At 39.3% G+C, this 15,481-nt stretch overlaps 1 non-coding gene across 1 annotated transcript; it reads left to right on the forward strand.

Annotated features, from left to right (window-relative positions):
• The first annotated feature begins 14,531 nt into the window (after positions 1-14,531).
• LOC148567887 (small nucleolar RNA R71) lies at positions 14,532-14,639 on the forward strand. Its single transcript, XR_015882085.1, has one exon. It is a non-coding gene; the product is annotated as a small nucleolar RNA R71 (small nucleolar RNA).
• Positions 14,640-15,481: the final 842 nt, after the last annotated feature.

Here is a 15,481-nt window from a genome sequence, read left to right on the forward strand (position 1 = left end):
AAGTTTTTAAAGGAATTAATGACTAAGAAGAGAAGCTGGAAGAGCAATGAGACTGTGATACTAACCAAAGAATGTAGTGCCATCATTCAGCACAAACTACCCCAGAAATTGAAGGATCCTGGGAGTTTCCAGATCCCTTGTATTATAGGGGAAATCACAGTGGAGAAGGCTCTGTGTGACTTAGGAGCCAGCATAAATCTGATGTCAGTAGCTATGATGAGAAAAATGAGGATTGAGGAGGCTAAGCCAACAAAAATGGCCCTACAACTGGCAGACCGATCGTTCAAGTTTCCTCATGGCATAGTAGAAGATTTGTGACGTTGGAGATTTTTGCCAGTAAAGAATTTTATAAAAACAGTCGCGTTGTAGATATAGTCTCTAAACCAACAGAAATCCCTTCGTACAAACGTTTTGGTCGTCACAAGTAACAAACCCCTAAATAAATTGATAACCGAAGTATTCAAACCTCAAGTCATCTTCTCAAGGAACTGCAGGGAAGTATGTTCTTATTATTGGTTATGGAGGTTGTAAATTGGGGTTTTGAGAATGAGGAGCGAATGGTTTAATTAGCAATTAAAGTAAATGAAGAACAAGTAATTTAAATGGCAAGTAAAATAAATAGATGACTGTAAATAAACTTTTGGCAAGGTATGAGAAATTAGAGGCCCTATCCTAGCTATCCTTATCAATGATGATGAAAATTGAATCTTAATTCCACTTTGTTAACTTTTACTAAGGCAAAGGAAGGTCAAGGGATTAATTGGTTTGATCTTCGGATCCTATTTATTTCCTAAGAAAAGATTGGGATTATTGAAGTTCAATTTAATTAACAAAGATAACAATTATCAATCATGTTTGAGTTTCATAACTCCTGAGTTACTGATTTCTTAACCAAGACCAAAAGGGAGAAAAGTAAATCTACAGGAATAAAAATGTCTTCAGATGGGAGTAACAATAATGTAAATAAAAGAAAGCAATAATAAACTGAAATACCTCAAATAACATTAATTCAAAGAGTAATCTGTAACATAGAAGAATTCATAAATAAAATTGGGAAAATAATGAAAAGGAATATTGAAGCTGATAAAAAGAGATAATCCTGAAAGCGCATAAAATCCTAATTCTAAATCCTAATCCTAAAGAGAGGAGAGAGAGAATCTCCCTCTCAAAACTAAATCTAAATCATGAAAAACTAACTAATTGGAGACTCTCCCTGAATGGATGTATTCCCCCACTTCATAACCTCTGGTCTATGCCTTCTGGACTTGGATTTGGGCCAAAAAGGGCTTCAGAATTCGCTATGAGCGTTTTCTGCAATTTCTGGTGCGTGGCCTCTGTCACGCGTCCGCGTGGGTCACTGATAAACCACTATTTTATGGTTTATCTTGTACTCAATTAAGTGGTTTTTATCAACTCTTTACCCACTTATTCATATTATTTGCATGTTTTACATTTTCCTTCCTGGTTTTGTGCTATGATTGAAAACATGCTTCTTTGATCTTATATTTGCTTATTATTAATCCTCTCTTATTACCATTAGATGCCTTGATATGTATGTTAAGTGTTTTCAGAGATTACAGGGCAGGAATGGCTCAGAGGATGGAAAGGAAGCATGCAAAAGTGGAAGGAATACAAGAAGTTGGAGAAACTGCTAAGCTGTCCAGCCTGACCTCTTCGCACTCAAACGGCTATAACTTTAGCTACAGAGGTCCAAATGACACAGTTCTAGTTGCGTTGGAAAGCTAACGTCTGGGGCTTCGATTTGATATATAATTTGCCATAGCTGCACCGAAGTTAGGTGACACGAACGCGTGAATGACGCATCCGCGTCGCATCTGCGAACCTCAACCCGCGCGGCCGCCTGGACGACGCCTCCGCGTCACTTGCCCGCGACCTGGACGTAACAGAAATCGCAGGGGGCGATTTCTGGGCTGCTTTTGACCCAGGTTTCAGCCCAGAACACACAGATTAGAGGCTATAAAGTGGGGGAATACATCCATTCAGAGAGAGTTCGCGAATTTAGTTACTTCTCATGTTTTAGATCTAGTTTTGAGAGAGGTTCTCTCCTCTCTCTCTCTCTGAGGATTTAGTACTTCTCTTAGTTTTAGGAGTAACTCTCAATCCCAGGTTCTTTATTTTATTTATTCTTCCAATTTAGTTTATGAACTCTTCATGTTAGATTATAATTTCCCTTATTAATGTTATTTGAGGTATTTCAATTCATGATTGCTTTCTTTAATTTATGTTATTGTTGCTTTACATCTGAAGGCATTTTTATTCCAGCAAATTTACTTTTTCCTCTTTTGGTCTTGGTTAAGAAAGCAGTAACTCAGGAGTTATCTTATCTCAACGTAATTGATAACTGTTATCTTTGCTAATTGAACTGAGCTTCAATAATCCCAACCTTTTCTTAGGAAATAAATAGGACTCGAAGATCAAACTAATTAGTCCCTTGACTTTCCTTTACTTTAGTAAAGGTTGACTAAGTGGAATTAAGGTTCAACTTTCATTGTTATTGATAAGAATAACTAAGTCTGGACTTCCAATTTCTCATACCTTGCCAAAAGTTTGCTTTGCAGTTATTTATTTATTTTAATTGCCATTTAATTTACCCGCCATTAAGTTACTTGTTCCTCATTCTTGAAACCCCAATTTACAATCTCCATAACCAATAATAAGAACATACTTCCCTGCAGTTCCTTGAGAGGACGACCCGAGGTTTAAATACTCGGTTATCAATTTTAAGGGGTTTGTTACTTGTGACAACCAAAAATTTTTGTAAGAAACGTTGATTGCTTGGTTTAGTAACTATACTTACAACGAGAGTTTACTATAACCTCTAAACCATCAATCTTCAGTTCTTCAAAATGGCGTCGTTGCCGGGGAACTGCTAACGTGTGCCTTATTATTGGTTATTGTAAATATTTTTCTTTTGCTTGTTTATTTATTTTTGTTTCTCCTTTTTATTTTTATTTGCTACTATGAACTCTTACCCCTCTTGCTTTGAGTTTGGTTCTAAATTTGTTGAAGGAAATAGAAGTTACAGCAGGAATATGTATCAAGGTTAGACCAATCAAGGATGGATGGAGCCAAGAAGATCTAATCAACCCTTTAGGCACCAATACCCTCCAAGATATCATGGGCAACAACCATTCTACAATGCATACCCAGCTGATAGATATGGTGGACAACCTTGTAACTACCAACAAGCCCCACCCCGTTCCTATAGACCATCCTCTCAACATAACCTCGAACCACCACACTCACAAGCTTCTCTTCACCATTCACCACCGTATGATCCTTTCCTACCCCAGTTCCAATCCAAACACCCCCAAGCACCACCACTTCCCTATGTTTCATGCCCAAATCCATCACTCCGATAATCAGAGGTTTGCCTCAAGGCAACAGTAAATAAACTTCAAACAACCATTCGACAACTGGAGCAAGCAGTAATTCAATAAGCTTCTAGACGCGCGAACATTCAAGGACCAACCACAACCCCATGTAGACAATCTAATGAAAAGCGTAGCATGAAGGAGACACTAGAAACTCCAGTAGACAAGACAGAGCATGAATTCATACTAGAACAAGTAGAAGAGGCTGTCATTGTGCAGAGTTGGTTAAAGATCTAGGAGACGCTGAACCTCCATGGGAATCCAGAGTTGAGGAGAACTCTGTCAAGGACATTACAGTTGATGCTAAGGAGGATATTGCACAATCCCCAAGGCAAGTCGTTTATGAAGAACTAGACGGAATAACCCCAGGACACAAATTCCCTTGATGATGATAGTCACAAGTCTAGCTCTCTTAGTAATGAACTTGCATCCGCAAGTGAATTCTCTGAGATCGAAGAATCTTCCCCAAGTGAATACGAAGATGACGCGGAGGTAGATTTCTCTCAACCTCCAATCTATGACTCAAGTGACGAGGAAGACATAGAAGATTTTGACCAGGACTCAGATGCATTTGAAGAACCTTACAAGGAAGTGGAGGAATTCACAGAACAGCACAAGGGAGTAGAACTTACAGAACCACCAGAAACACCTTCCCCAAGGCCATTACCACCCAATACAAGCTCCAAGTGGGTACAATCCTTAACTTTTAACTTTACTTTTTCACTTGAATACGGTTTGCTTGAAACAGATGGCCAGCTTAGAGCTCTCTGCAGCTTTAAGAGTAAGAGGGAAATGGCTCGTGCTCAGAGCTGGTGCACAAGGTTCAATAAGGTTCCACGCTTCAAATTGAAGTGCACGGATTGGTATCATATTCAATCGAATGGATCTCGGAAAAAGTTTGGTCACCATGGTGAGAATCTACTTTCTAAACTGCTCGGATGGAAAAATATAGATCAAAACGAAGGCGGATTTAAAAACAAGGCTTGGGATCATGGATTCTATTCTGACATTCGTCACCCCGGGAGCCTGAGACTCTGTTTGAAGCTGCTCAGAAGCTTTACATGCCTAGTTTGGGACCCCGGAGGCTATTGGCATTCCAAGTAATGGTGGAGATTTTTAGATGAATTTAAGCATAAGCCGCCATAACAGGAAGCTCTTCCAATGTCCAACTTAAGGACTTTAACTAAAAGTGCTAGGTGGGAGACAACCCACCATGGTATGATCGTTCCTTTTGCAATTTTAATTTTATTTAGTTTTGTTTGTTTTTGAATTTTATTTTTATTTTATTGAACCTGAAATCATGCATAGCATTCACATTAAGCATTGTATTCTGCATACTGCATTCTGCATTCTACATAAAAAAAAATTACAGGTATTGGGAGAGAATAATGAACAGAAAGTTACGCAGGAGAAGCGTTGGAGGCGTGCCAATGACACAAATCGTCCCACGCGGTCGCGTTAGTGTCCCACACGACTGCGTCGCTGACGCGACCGCGTCATATGGGAATAATGGCCTCCCACGCGACCGCGTGCCCCATGCGGCCGCGTGACCAGGATTTCGACGTCAAAGTGGTGCACACCCGAAAGTTGTGCGAGAGTGGTGCTGGATTGGTGCTGAACACATAATCCTTCCCATGCGGTCGCGTGACCCACGCGACCGCGTCATATCCTTCTAAAGCCCACTCACGCGATCGCATGCCCCACGCGATCGCGTCACTTAAAATTTGGCAATTAATGATTTTGAACAGAGAGTTGTGCGAGTGCGAGGCTGCCCTCGCGCCAGTCGCATAAAATGGATCACGCGATCGCGTGACCGACGCGACCGCGTCAATCAGTTTAAGCGCAATTCGCGCGACCGCGTGCCCCACGCGGCCGCGTCGCTCGCGCCGCACAACTCATTCAAAATATCTTATATCTTTCTTTTCCAAATCCTTAATTTTTTCTCTTTTCTTATTTCTTTCTTCTTCCTTTCTTATTTTTTTTCTCTTCCATTCTATTTTATTTAATTTATTTGCATACTTTCATTCATTGCATATTTTTATTATTTTACCATTGGTGTTCAAATGTTCCTATTCCACTGTTACATCTTTTCTGGTATTTTCTTGGTGCTTAGTGACTTGTTTAATTCTGATTGAGTAATATTATTTAAATCAATGCCAATTTTTTATATCTGTATTACTTTTGCATTGACATGAATTTATATTATCTCTCCTTCCTCACCCTCTTCCCCATTGTTGCAAATTTTGCACCATTGGTATGCCATGTGCTTCTATTGTTTTTTTCACGTACATGTTGAAGCTTCCATGTAATTGAGACCCTTATTATCTGGCATTAACACCCATATTTTATTTATTTTTTATCTTTAATTTTGGGTTACTTTTCTTCTTTTTCTCTTCTTCAGGATGGCCACCAAAGAAGGGAAAGGGAAAACATCTAAAAGGGGAGACAAACAAGTCCATCTGCACAATCCTTGAAAGAAAGCATCAGTTGGAACAACCCGTCCACCTGCACATCTCAGCATGCACCGAGGACGGTGCAATCTTTAAGTGTGGGGAGGTCGATACCGATCTCTATGGGTTAGTATTTTCTTATCAATACCAATATTTTATTTTCCTTGTTAGTTGTTGCATTTACATGTTTGATTGCATATTTATTTGATTTTATGCATTCAGTTACTACTTGGTTGAAGTAATATTTTCTTTTCCAAGAAATTTTTATAGTATTTCACTAATTGAAAAATTTTTTTTGTTAAAACTTGTTTGAAGTTGTATTTGGAACATGGTTTATAAGCCAAAGAACACACAACTTGTGAGGTTTTGAGCTTATTTACATGGTTACATTATTTAACCATAAATTTTTATTCTTGTGTGTTTTCTTCTCTATAATTGCAATCTTTGCTTTGTTCCATTCTATATGTCCATTATTTAGTGTATTTACATGCTTGCATATGATTGAGACCATTACTTGTTATTAGCTCACTTATCCCAAATAAGCCTACCTTTTACATCACCCTTGTTAGCCACCTTGAGCCTTTTTATCCCCATTTATTCTGTTCTATAACCACATTACTAGCCTTAAGCAGAAAAACAATTAAATATCCCAATTGAATCTTTGGTTAGCTTAAGATAGAGATTGTGTATCAATTAAGTGTGGGGAAATTATGGGAACATGGGTTCATAAGGGAATGCGTTAAGATTTTACTTTGATAAAATGTTGGAAATTTGGGTACCTACTCATGTGAGACCAGAAAAATTAAAAATCTATGTGCATTGATAAGTTATGTTTATTTTTCAGCTTTAAAAAAAAAGAGAAAAAAAGAGAAAAAGAAAAAATATATATAATATAAGTAAATAAATAAGGGGACAAAATTACCCCAATATTAAGTTTAATAAAAGATCAATGCACATGTGATAAAAATTAAAGAAAATTTGGTACATAAGTATGGGAATTATACAAAAGTGGGAATTATAGGTAGCTAGGCATGAATTTAAAAGTATATAGAGTATATGTATATTAGATGAGAGCTTAGGTTAATTAAAGATTTATATTATAGCTCACTTGGCCATACATATATCCTTACCTTTACCTCAGCCCCATTACAACCTTGAAAAGACCTCATGATGTTTGCATTGGTACATTAAATATTTGTTGATTGGTTAGATGAAGAACAAGATTTAGAAAGCATGACTAGAGAAGAGTAGAGTGAATAACCCTATACACTTGAGAGATTAGAGTGATATACACTACCAGTGAGGGTTCAATGCTTGATTCTATGTTCCCTGCTTTCATGAGCTGTCTTCTTACAAGTTTACTTGCTTTTTATTGTATGATTTGAATTAGTGGAAATTGGTTTGTATTTGTCTTGGAGAACTTGTTTACTTTTAAACCAAGTAGGTCGAAACATTTTGCATGTAGTTGCATTCATATAGATAGGATTGCATTTCATACATCCTACCATTCCTCTTCATCTTTATAGCTTCTCTTGAGCTTAGCATGAGGACATGCTATTGTTTAAGTGTGGGGAGGTTGATAAACCACTATTTTATGGTTTATATTATACTCAATTGAGTGGTTTTTATCAACTCTTTACCCACTTATTCATACTATTTGCATGTTTTACGTTTTCCTTCCTAGTTTTGTGCTATGATTGAAAACATGTTTCTTTGATCTTATATTTGCTTATTATTAATCCTCTCTTATTACCATTAGATGCCTTGATATGTGTGTTAAGTGTTTTCAGAGATTACAGGGTAGGAATGGCTCAGAGGATGGAAAGGAAGCAGGCAAAAGTGGAAGGAATACAAGAAGTTGGAGAAACTGCTAAGCTGTCCAGCCTGACCTCTTCGCACTCAAACGGCTATAACTTTAGCTACAGAGGTCCAAACGATGCGGTTCTAGTTGCGTTGGAAAGCTAACATTCGGGGCTTCGATTTGATATATAATTTGCCATAGCTGCCTGGTGCACGAAATTGTGATCTCAGACAACGGCGCCAGAAATTCTGTACGCACGTCTTAATAAATCGTTTTCCATTCACAACTTCGATACAACTAACCAGCAAGTGCACTGGGTCGTCCAAGTAATAAACCATACATGAGTAAGGGTCGATCCCACGGAGATTGTCGGCTTGAAGCAAGCTATGGTCACCTTGTAAATCTCAGTCAGGCGGATAATAATTGATTATGGAGTTTTCGAAAATAATACTAATTAAACAGAAAATAAAGATAGAAATACTTATGTATATCACTGGTGAGAATTTCAGATAAAGGTATAAAGATGCTTTCGTCCCTCTGAATCTCTGCTTTCCTGCTGTCTTCATCCAATCAGTCCTACTCCTTTCCATGGCTGGCTTTATGTAAGGACATCACCGTTGTCAATGGCTACTTTTTATCCTATCTGGAAAATGGTCCCATGCGCTGTCACTGCATGGCTAATCATCTGGAGGCATCACCCTTGTCAATGGCTGCATCCCATCCTTTTGTGAAAATGGTCCAAATGCTCTGTCACAGCACGGCTAATCATCTGAGGTTCTCGATCATACTGGAATAGGATTCGCCCTCCTTTTGCGTCTGTCACTACGCCCAGCACTCGCGAGTTTCAAGTTCGTCACAGTCATTCAATCCCAGAGTCCTACTCAGAATACCACAGACAAGGTTTAGACTTTCCGGACTCTCATTAATGCCGCCATCAATCTAGCTTATACCACGAAGATTTTGATTAAGAGATCCAAGAGATACTCATTCAATCTAAGGTGGAACGGAAGTGGTTGTCAGGCACGCGTTCATGGGGGAATGATGATGATTGTCAGGTTCATCACATTCAGGTTGAAGTGCAAATGAATATCTTAGAAGCGGAATAAGTTGAATTGAATAGAAAAATAGTAGTACTTTGCATTAATCTTTGAGGAACAGCAGAGCTCCACACCTTAATCTATGGAGTGCAGAAACTCTACCGTTTGAAAATACATAAGTTAATATAGGGTAAGCATGGCCGAGTGGCCAGCCTCCTATGGAGGTCTAGAGATCTAAAAATGATCAAAAGATGTCTAATACAATAGTAAAAAGTCCTATTTATACTAAACTAGTTACTAGGGTTTACAGAAGTAAGTAATTGATGCATAAATCCACTTTTGGGGCCCACTTGGTGTGTGCTTGGGCTGAGCTTGAATGTTACACGTGTAGAGGTCAATCTTGGGGTTGAACGCCAGTTTGTAACGTATTTCTGGCGTTCAACTCTGGCTTGTGACGTGTTTCTGGCGTTTAACTCCAGACAGCAGCGTAGAACTGGCGTTCAACGCCCTTTTACGTCATCTAAACTCGGCCAAAGTATGGACTATTATATATTGATGGAAAGCCCTGGATGTCTACTTTCCAACGCAATTGGAAGGGCGCCATTTTGAGTTCTGTAGCGCCAGAAAATCCACTTTGAGTGCAGGAAGGTCAGAATCCAACAGCATCAGCAGTCCTTCTTCAACCTCTGAATCTGATTTTTGCTCAAGTCCCTCAATTTCAGCCAAAAAATACCTGAAATCACAGAAAAACACACAAACTCATATTAAAGTTCAGAAATGTGAATTTAACATAAAAACTAATAAAAACATCCCTAAAAGTAACTAGATTCTACTAAAAACATACTAAAAACAATGCCAAAAAGCGTATAAATTATCCGCTCATCACAACACCAAACTTAAATTGTTGCTTATCCCCAAGCAACTGAAAATCAAATAGGATAAAAAGAAGAGAATATACTATAAATTCCAAACTATCAATGAAACATAGCTCCAATCAGATGAGCGGGACTTGTAGCTTTTTGCCTCTTAAATAGTTTTGGCATCTCACTTTATCCATTGAGGTTCAGAATGATTGGCATCTATAGGAACTCAGAGTTCAGATAGTGTTATTGACTCTCCTAGTTCAGTATGATGATTCTTGAACACAGCTACTTTATGAGTCTTGGCCGTAGCCCTAAGCACTTTGTTTTCCAGTATTACCACCGGATACATAAATGCCACAGACACATAATTGGGTGAACCTTTTCAGATTGTGACTCAGCTTTGCTAAAGTCCCCAATTAGAGGTGTCCAGGGTTCTTAAGCACACTCTTTTTTTGCTTTGGACCTTGACTTTAACCGCTCAATCTCAAGTTTTCACTTGACACCTTCACGCCACAAGTACATGGTTAGGGACAGCTTGGTTTAGCCGCTTAGGCCAGGATTTTATTCCTTTAGGCCCTCCTATCCACTAATGCTCAAAGCCTTGGGATCCTTTTTATTTACCCTTGCCTTTTGGTTTTAAGGGTTATTGGCTTTTTGCTCTTGCCTCTTGGTTTTAAGAGCTTTTGGCTTTTTCTGCTTGCTTTTTCTTTTTATTTTTTTTCGCTATTTTTTTTTTCTTTTTTTTTTCTGCAAGCTTTGTTCTTTGCTGCTTTTTCTTGCTTCAAGAATCATTTTTATGATTTTTCAGATTATCAAATAACATGTCTCCTTGTCATCATTCTTTCAAGAGCCAACATATTTAACATTCTTAAACAACAACTTCAAAAGACATATGCACTGTTCAAGCATTCATTCAGAAAACAAGAAGCATTGTCACCACATCAATATAATTAAACTAAGTTCAAGGATAAATTTGAAACTCATGTACTTCTTGTTCTTTTGAATTAAAACATTTTTCATTTAAGAGAGGTGATGGATTCATAGGACATTCATAACTTTAAGACAAAGTTACTAAATACTAATGATCATGTAATGAAGACACAAACATGGATAAGCACTTAACATTAAGAAAACGAAAAACAGAAAATAGGAATAAGGAATGAGTCCACCTTAGTGATGGTGGCGTTTCCTTCTTGAGGAACCAATGATGTCCTTGAGCTCTTCTATGTCTCTTCCTTGTCTTTGTTGCTCCTCCCTCATTGCTTTTTGATCTTCTTTAATTTCATGAAGGATGATGGAGTGCTCTTGATGTTCCACCCTTAATTGTCCCATGTTGGAACTTAATTCTCCTAGGGAGGTGTTGATTTTCTCCCAATAGTTTTGTGGTGGAAAATGCATTTGAGGCATCTCCGGGATCTCCTGGTGATGAGCTTCATGCGTCTCTTGAGATCCATGAATGGGCTCTCTTGCTTGCTCCATCCTTTTCTTAGTGATGGGCTTCTCTTCCTCAATGGGAATGTCTCCTTCTATGAAAGCTCCAGCTGAGTAACATAGATGGCAAATAAGATGAGGGAAAGCTAGCCTTGCCCCAAGAGAGGGCTTTTCGGCTATTTTGTAGAGTTCAAGGGAGATGACTTCATGAACTTCTACTTCCTCTCCAATCATGATGCTATGTATCATGATGGCCCGATCTACTGTAACTTCAGATCGGTTGCTAGTGGGGATGATGGAGCGTTGGATGAATTTTAACCATCCTCTAGCTACAGGCTTGAGGTCCAGTCTTCTTAATTGAACCGGCTTGCCTTTGGAGTCAATCTTCCATTGAGCTCCTTCAACACATATGTCCATGAGGACTTGGTCCAACATTTGATTAAAGTTGACCCTTCTAGTGTAGGGGCGTGCATCTCCTTGCATCATAGGCAAGTTGAACGCCAACCTCACATTTTTTGGACTAAAATCTAAGTATTTCCCCCGAACCATGGTGAGATAATTCTTTTGGTTCGGGTTCTTACTTTGATCATGGTTCCTAGTGATCCATGCATTAGCATAGAACTCTTGAACCATTAGGATGCCGACTTGTTGGATGGGGTTTGTTAGAACTTCCCAACCTTTTCTTTGGATTTCATGTCGGATCTCCGGATACTCATTTCTCTTGAGCTTGAAAGGGACCTCGGGGATCACCTTCTTCTTGGCCACAACATCATAGAAGTGGTCTTGATGAGCTTTGGAGATGAATCTTTCCATCTTCCATGACTCGGAGGTGGAAGCTTTTGTCTTCCCTTTCCCTTTTCTAGAGGATTCTCCGGTCTTGGGTGCCATCAATGGTAATGGAAAAACAAAAAGCTTATGCTTTTACCACACCAAACTTAGAATATTGCTCGCCCTCGAGCAAGAGAAGAAAGAATAGATGAAGAAAAAGAAGAAAATATGGAGGAGAGGGGGGAAAGGTGTATTCGGCCAGGAAGAGAAGAGAGGGTTGTGTTGTGTGAAAATGAGGAAGAATGGAGGGCTATATATAGGGAAGGGAAGGGGGGTAAGGTTCGGCCATAAGGGTGGTTTTGGGTGGGAAATTGATTTTGAATTTTGAAGGTAGGTGGAGTTTATGAGGTAGGTTTATGGGGAAGAGTGGATGGGTGTGAGTGGTGAAGAGAGATTGAGGTGATTGGTGAAGAGTTTTGGGGAAGAGTGTTTATGGGATTGTGTGAAAGAGGGGTGAGAAGAAGTGAGTGGAGGTAGGTGGGGATCCTGTGGGGTCCACAGATCCTGAGATGATCCTGTGGGGTCCACAGATCCTGAGGTGTTCAAAGATTTACAACCTTGCACCAAATTGGGCATGCAAAATGCCCTTGCACACAACTCTGGGCGTTCAGCGCCAGATTGGTGCTTGTTCTGGGTGTTGAACGCCCATTTGTTGCCCATTTCTGGCGTTGAATGCCAGAACCATGCTTGTTCTGGGCGTTTAGCGCCAGCTCTTCTCTAGGGTGCAATTCTGGCATTCAAACGCCCAGATGCTGCCCATTTTGGGCGTTCAGCGCCAGAACCATGCTCTGTTCTGGCGTTGAATGCCAGCAAGATGCTTCTTACTGGCGTTTAAACGCCAGTAAGGTCTTCCTCTAGGGTGTGATTTTTCTTCTACTATTTTTGATTCCGTTTTCAATTTTTATATTTATTTTGTGACTCCACATGATCATGAACCGAATAAGACATGAAAGAACAAGAAAACTAAAATTAGATAAATAAAAATTGGGTTGCCTCCCAACAAGCACTTCTTTAATGTCAATAGCTTGACAGTGGGCTCTCATGGAGCCTCACAGATGTTCAGAGCATTGTTGAGACTCCCCAACACCAAACTTAGAGTTTGGATATGGGAGTTCAACACCAAACTTAGAGTTTGGTTGTGGCCTCCCAACACCAAACATAGAGTTTGACTGTGGGGGCTCTGGTTGACTCTGTTTTGAGAGAAGCTTATTGTGCCTCTTTTCCATGTTTACAGAAGGATAACCTTGAGTTGTAAACACAAGGGATTCCCCATTCAATTGAAGGACTAATTCACCTCTGTTAACATCAATCACAGCTCTTGCTGTGGCTAGGAAGGGTCTTCCAAGGATGATGAATTCATCCTCATCCTTCCCAGTATCTAGGACTATGTAAAGGCCTTCAACCTTTACTAACACATCCTCTACTTGTCCATAAGCCTGTTTTCTTGAATTGGCTGCCATCTCTAATGAGATTTTAGTAGCTTGCACCCCAAAGATTCCCAATTTCTCTATTACAGAGAGTGGCATGAGGTTTATCCCTGAACCAAGGTCACACAGAGCCTTTTCAAAGATCATGGTGCCTATGGTACAAGGTATTAGGAACTTTCCAGGATCTTGTTTCCTCTGAGGCAATGTCAGTTGATCCAGATCACTCAGTTCATTGGTGAACAAGGGAGGTTCATTTTCCCAAGGCTCAATACCAAATAATTTGGCATCCAGCTTCATGATTGCACCAAGGTACTTGGTAACTTGCTCCTCAGTAACATCCTCATTCTCTTCAGAAGAGGAATACTCATCAGAGCTCATGAATGGCATAAGGAGGTTTAATGGAATCTCTATGGTCTCTAGATGAGCCTCAGATTCCTTTGGTTCCTCAAAGGAAAATTCCTTATTGATCACTGGGCGTCCCAGGAGGTCTTCCTCACTGGGATTCACGTCCTCCCCTCCCTCTTTGGATTCGTCCATGATGGTTATATCAATGGCCTTGCACTCTCCTTTTGGATTTTCTTCTGTATTGCTTGGGAGAGTACTAGGAGGGATTTCAGTGACTCTTTTACTCAGCTGGCCCACTTGTGCTTCCAAATTTCTAATGGAGGATCTTGTTTCATTCATGAAACTCACAGTGGCCTTAGATAGATCAGAGACTAAGTTTGCTAAATTAGAGGTATTTTGTTCAGAGTTCTCTGTCTGTTGCTGAGTAGATGATGGAAAAGGCTTGCTATTGCTAAACCTGTTTCTTCCACCATTATTAAAGCCTTGTTGAGGCTTTTGTTGATCCTTCCATGAGAAATTTGGATGATTTCTCCATGATGAGTTATAGGTGTTTCCATAAGGTTCACCTAAGTAATTTACTTCTGCTATTGCAGGGTTCTCAGGATCATAGGCCTCTTCTTCAGAAGGCGCCTCTTGAGTACTGTTGGATGCAGCTTGTATTCCATTCAGACTCTGAGAAATCATATTGACTTCCTGAGTCAATATTTTATTCTGAGCCAATATGGCATTCAGAGTATCAATTTCAAGAACTCCCTTCTTCTGAGGCATCCCATTACTCACAGGATTCCTCTCAGAAGTGTACTTGAACTGGTTATTAGCAACCATGTCAATGAGTTCTTGAGCTTCTGCAGGCATTTTCTTTAAGTGAATGGATCCACCTGCAGAGGTATCCAAGGACATTTTAGCTAATTCAGATAGACCATCATAGAATATGTTCAGGATGGTCCATTCTGAAAGCATGTCAAAAGGACACTTTTTGGTCAGTTCTTTGTATCTCTCCCAAGCTTCATAGAGGGATTCACCTTCTTTCTGTCTAAAGGTTTGAACATCCACTCTAAGCTTACTCAGCTTTTGAGGAGGAAAGAACTTGGCTAAGAAAGCCTTGACCAGCTTATCCCAAGAGTTCAGGCTATCCTTAGGTTGAGAGTCCAACCATACTCTAGCTCTGTCTCTTACAGCAAAAGGGAAAAGCATGAGCCTGTAGACTTCAGGATCTACTCCATTAGTCTTAATAGTATCACATATCTGCAAGAATTCAGTTAAGAACTGAAAAGGATCTTCAGATGGAAGTCCATGAAACTTGCAGTTCTGCTGCATCAGAGAAACTAATTGAGGTTTCAGCTCAAAATTGTTTGCTCCAATGGCAGGAATGGAGATGCTTCTTCCATGTAAATTGGAATTAGGTGCAGTAAAGTCACCAAGCATCCTCTTTGCATTATTATTATTTTCAGCTGCCATCTCCTCTTCCTGTTCGAAAATTTTTGTAAGGTTATCTCTGGATTGTTGTATTTTAGCTTCTCTTAGTTTTCTCTTCAGAGTCCTTTCAGGTTCTGGATCTGCTTCAACAAGAATGTTCTTGTCTTTGCTCCTGCTCATATGAAAAAGAAGGAACAGAAAAATAATAATAATAGGGATCCTTTTTACCACAGTATAGAGGTTCCCTTATGTGAGTAGAAGAAAAGAAGAAGAGAAAATCTAAACTCAAAGAGAGAGGGTTCGGATGAGATGTGAATAAATAAATAGAAGGAGATGAGAGGGAAAGAGGATTTTCGAAAATAATTTTTGAAAAAGAGTTAGTGATTTTCGAAAATAGTTTTTGAAAAAGGTTAGTAATTTTTCGAAAATTAAAATAAAAAATTAAAATAATTAGTTAATTAAAAAGAAATTTTGAAAAAGAGGGAAGA

The sequence above is a fragment of the Arachis ipaensis genome, chromosome B4 (genome assembly GCF_059453495.1).
Source record: "Arachis ipaensis isolate K30076 ecotype BB chromosome B4, ASM5945349v1, whole genome shotgun sequence".
Classification (NCBI taxonomy): Eukaryota; Viridiplantae; Streptophyta; class Magnoliopsida; order Fabales; family Fabaceae; genus Arachis; species Arachis ipaensis.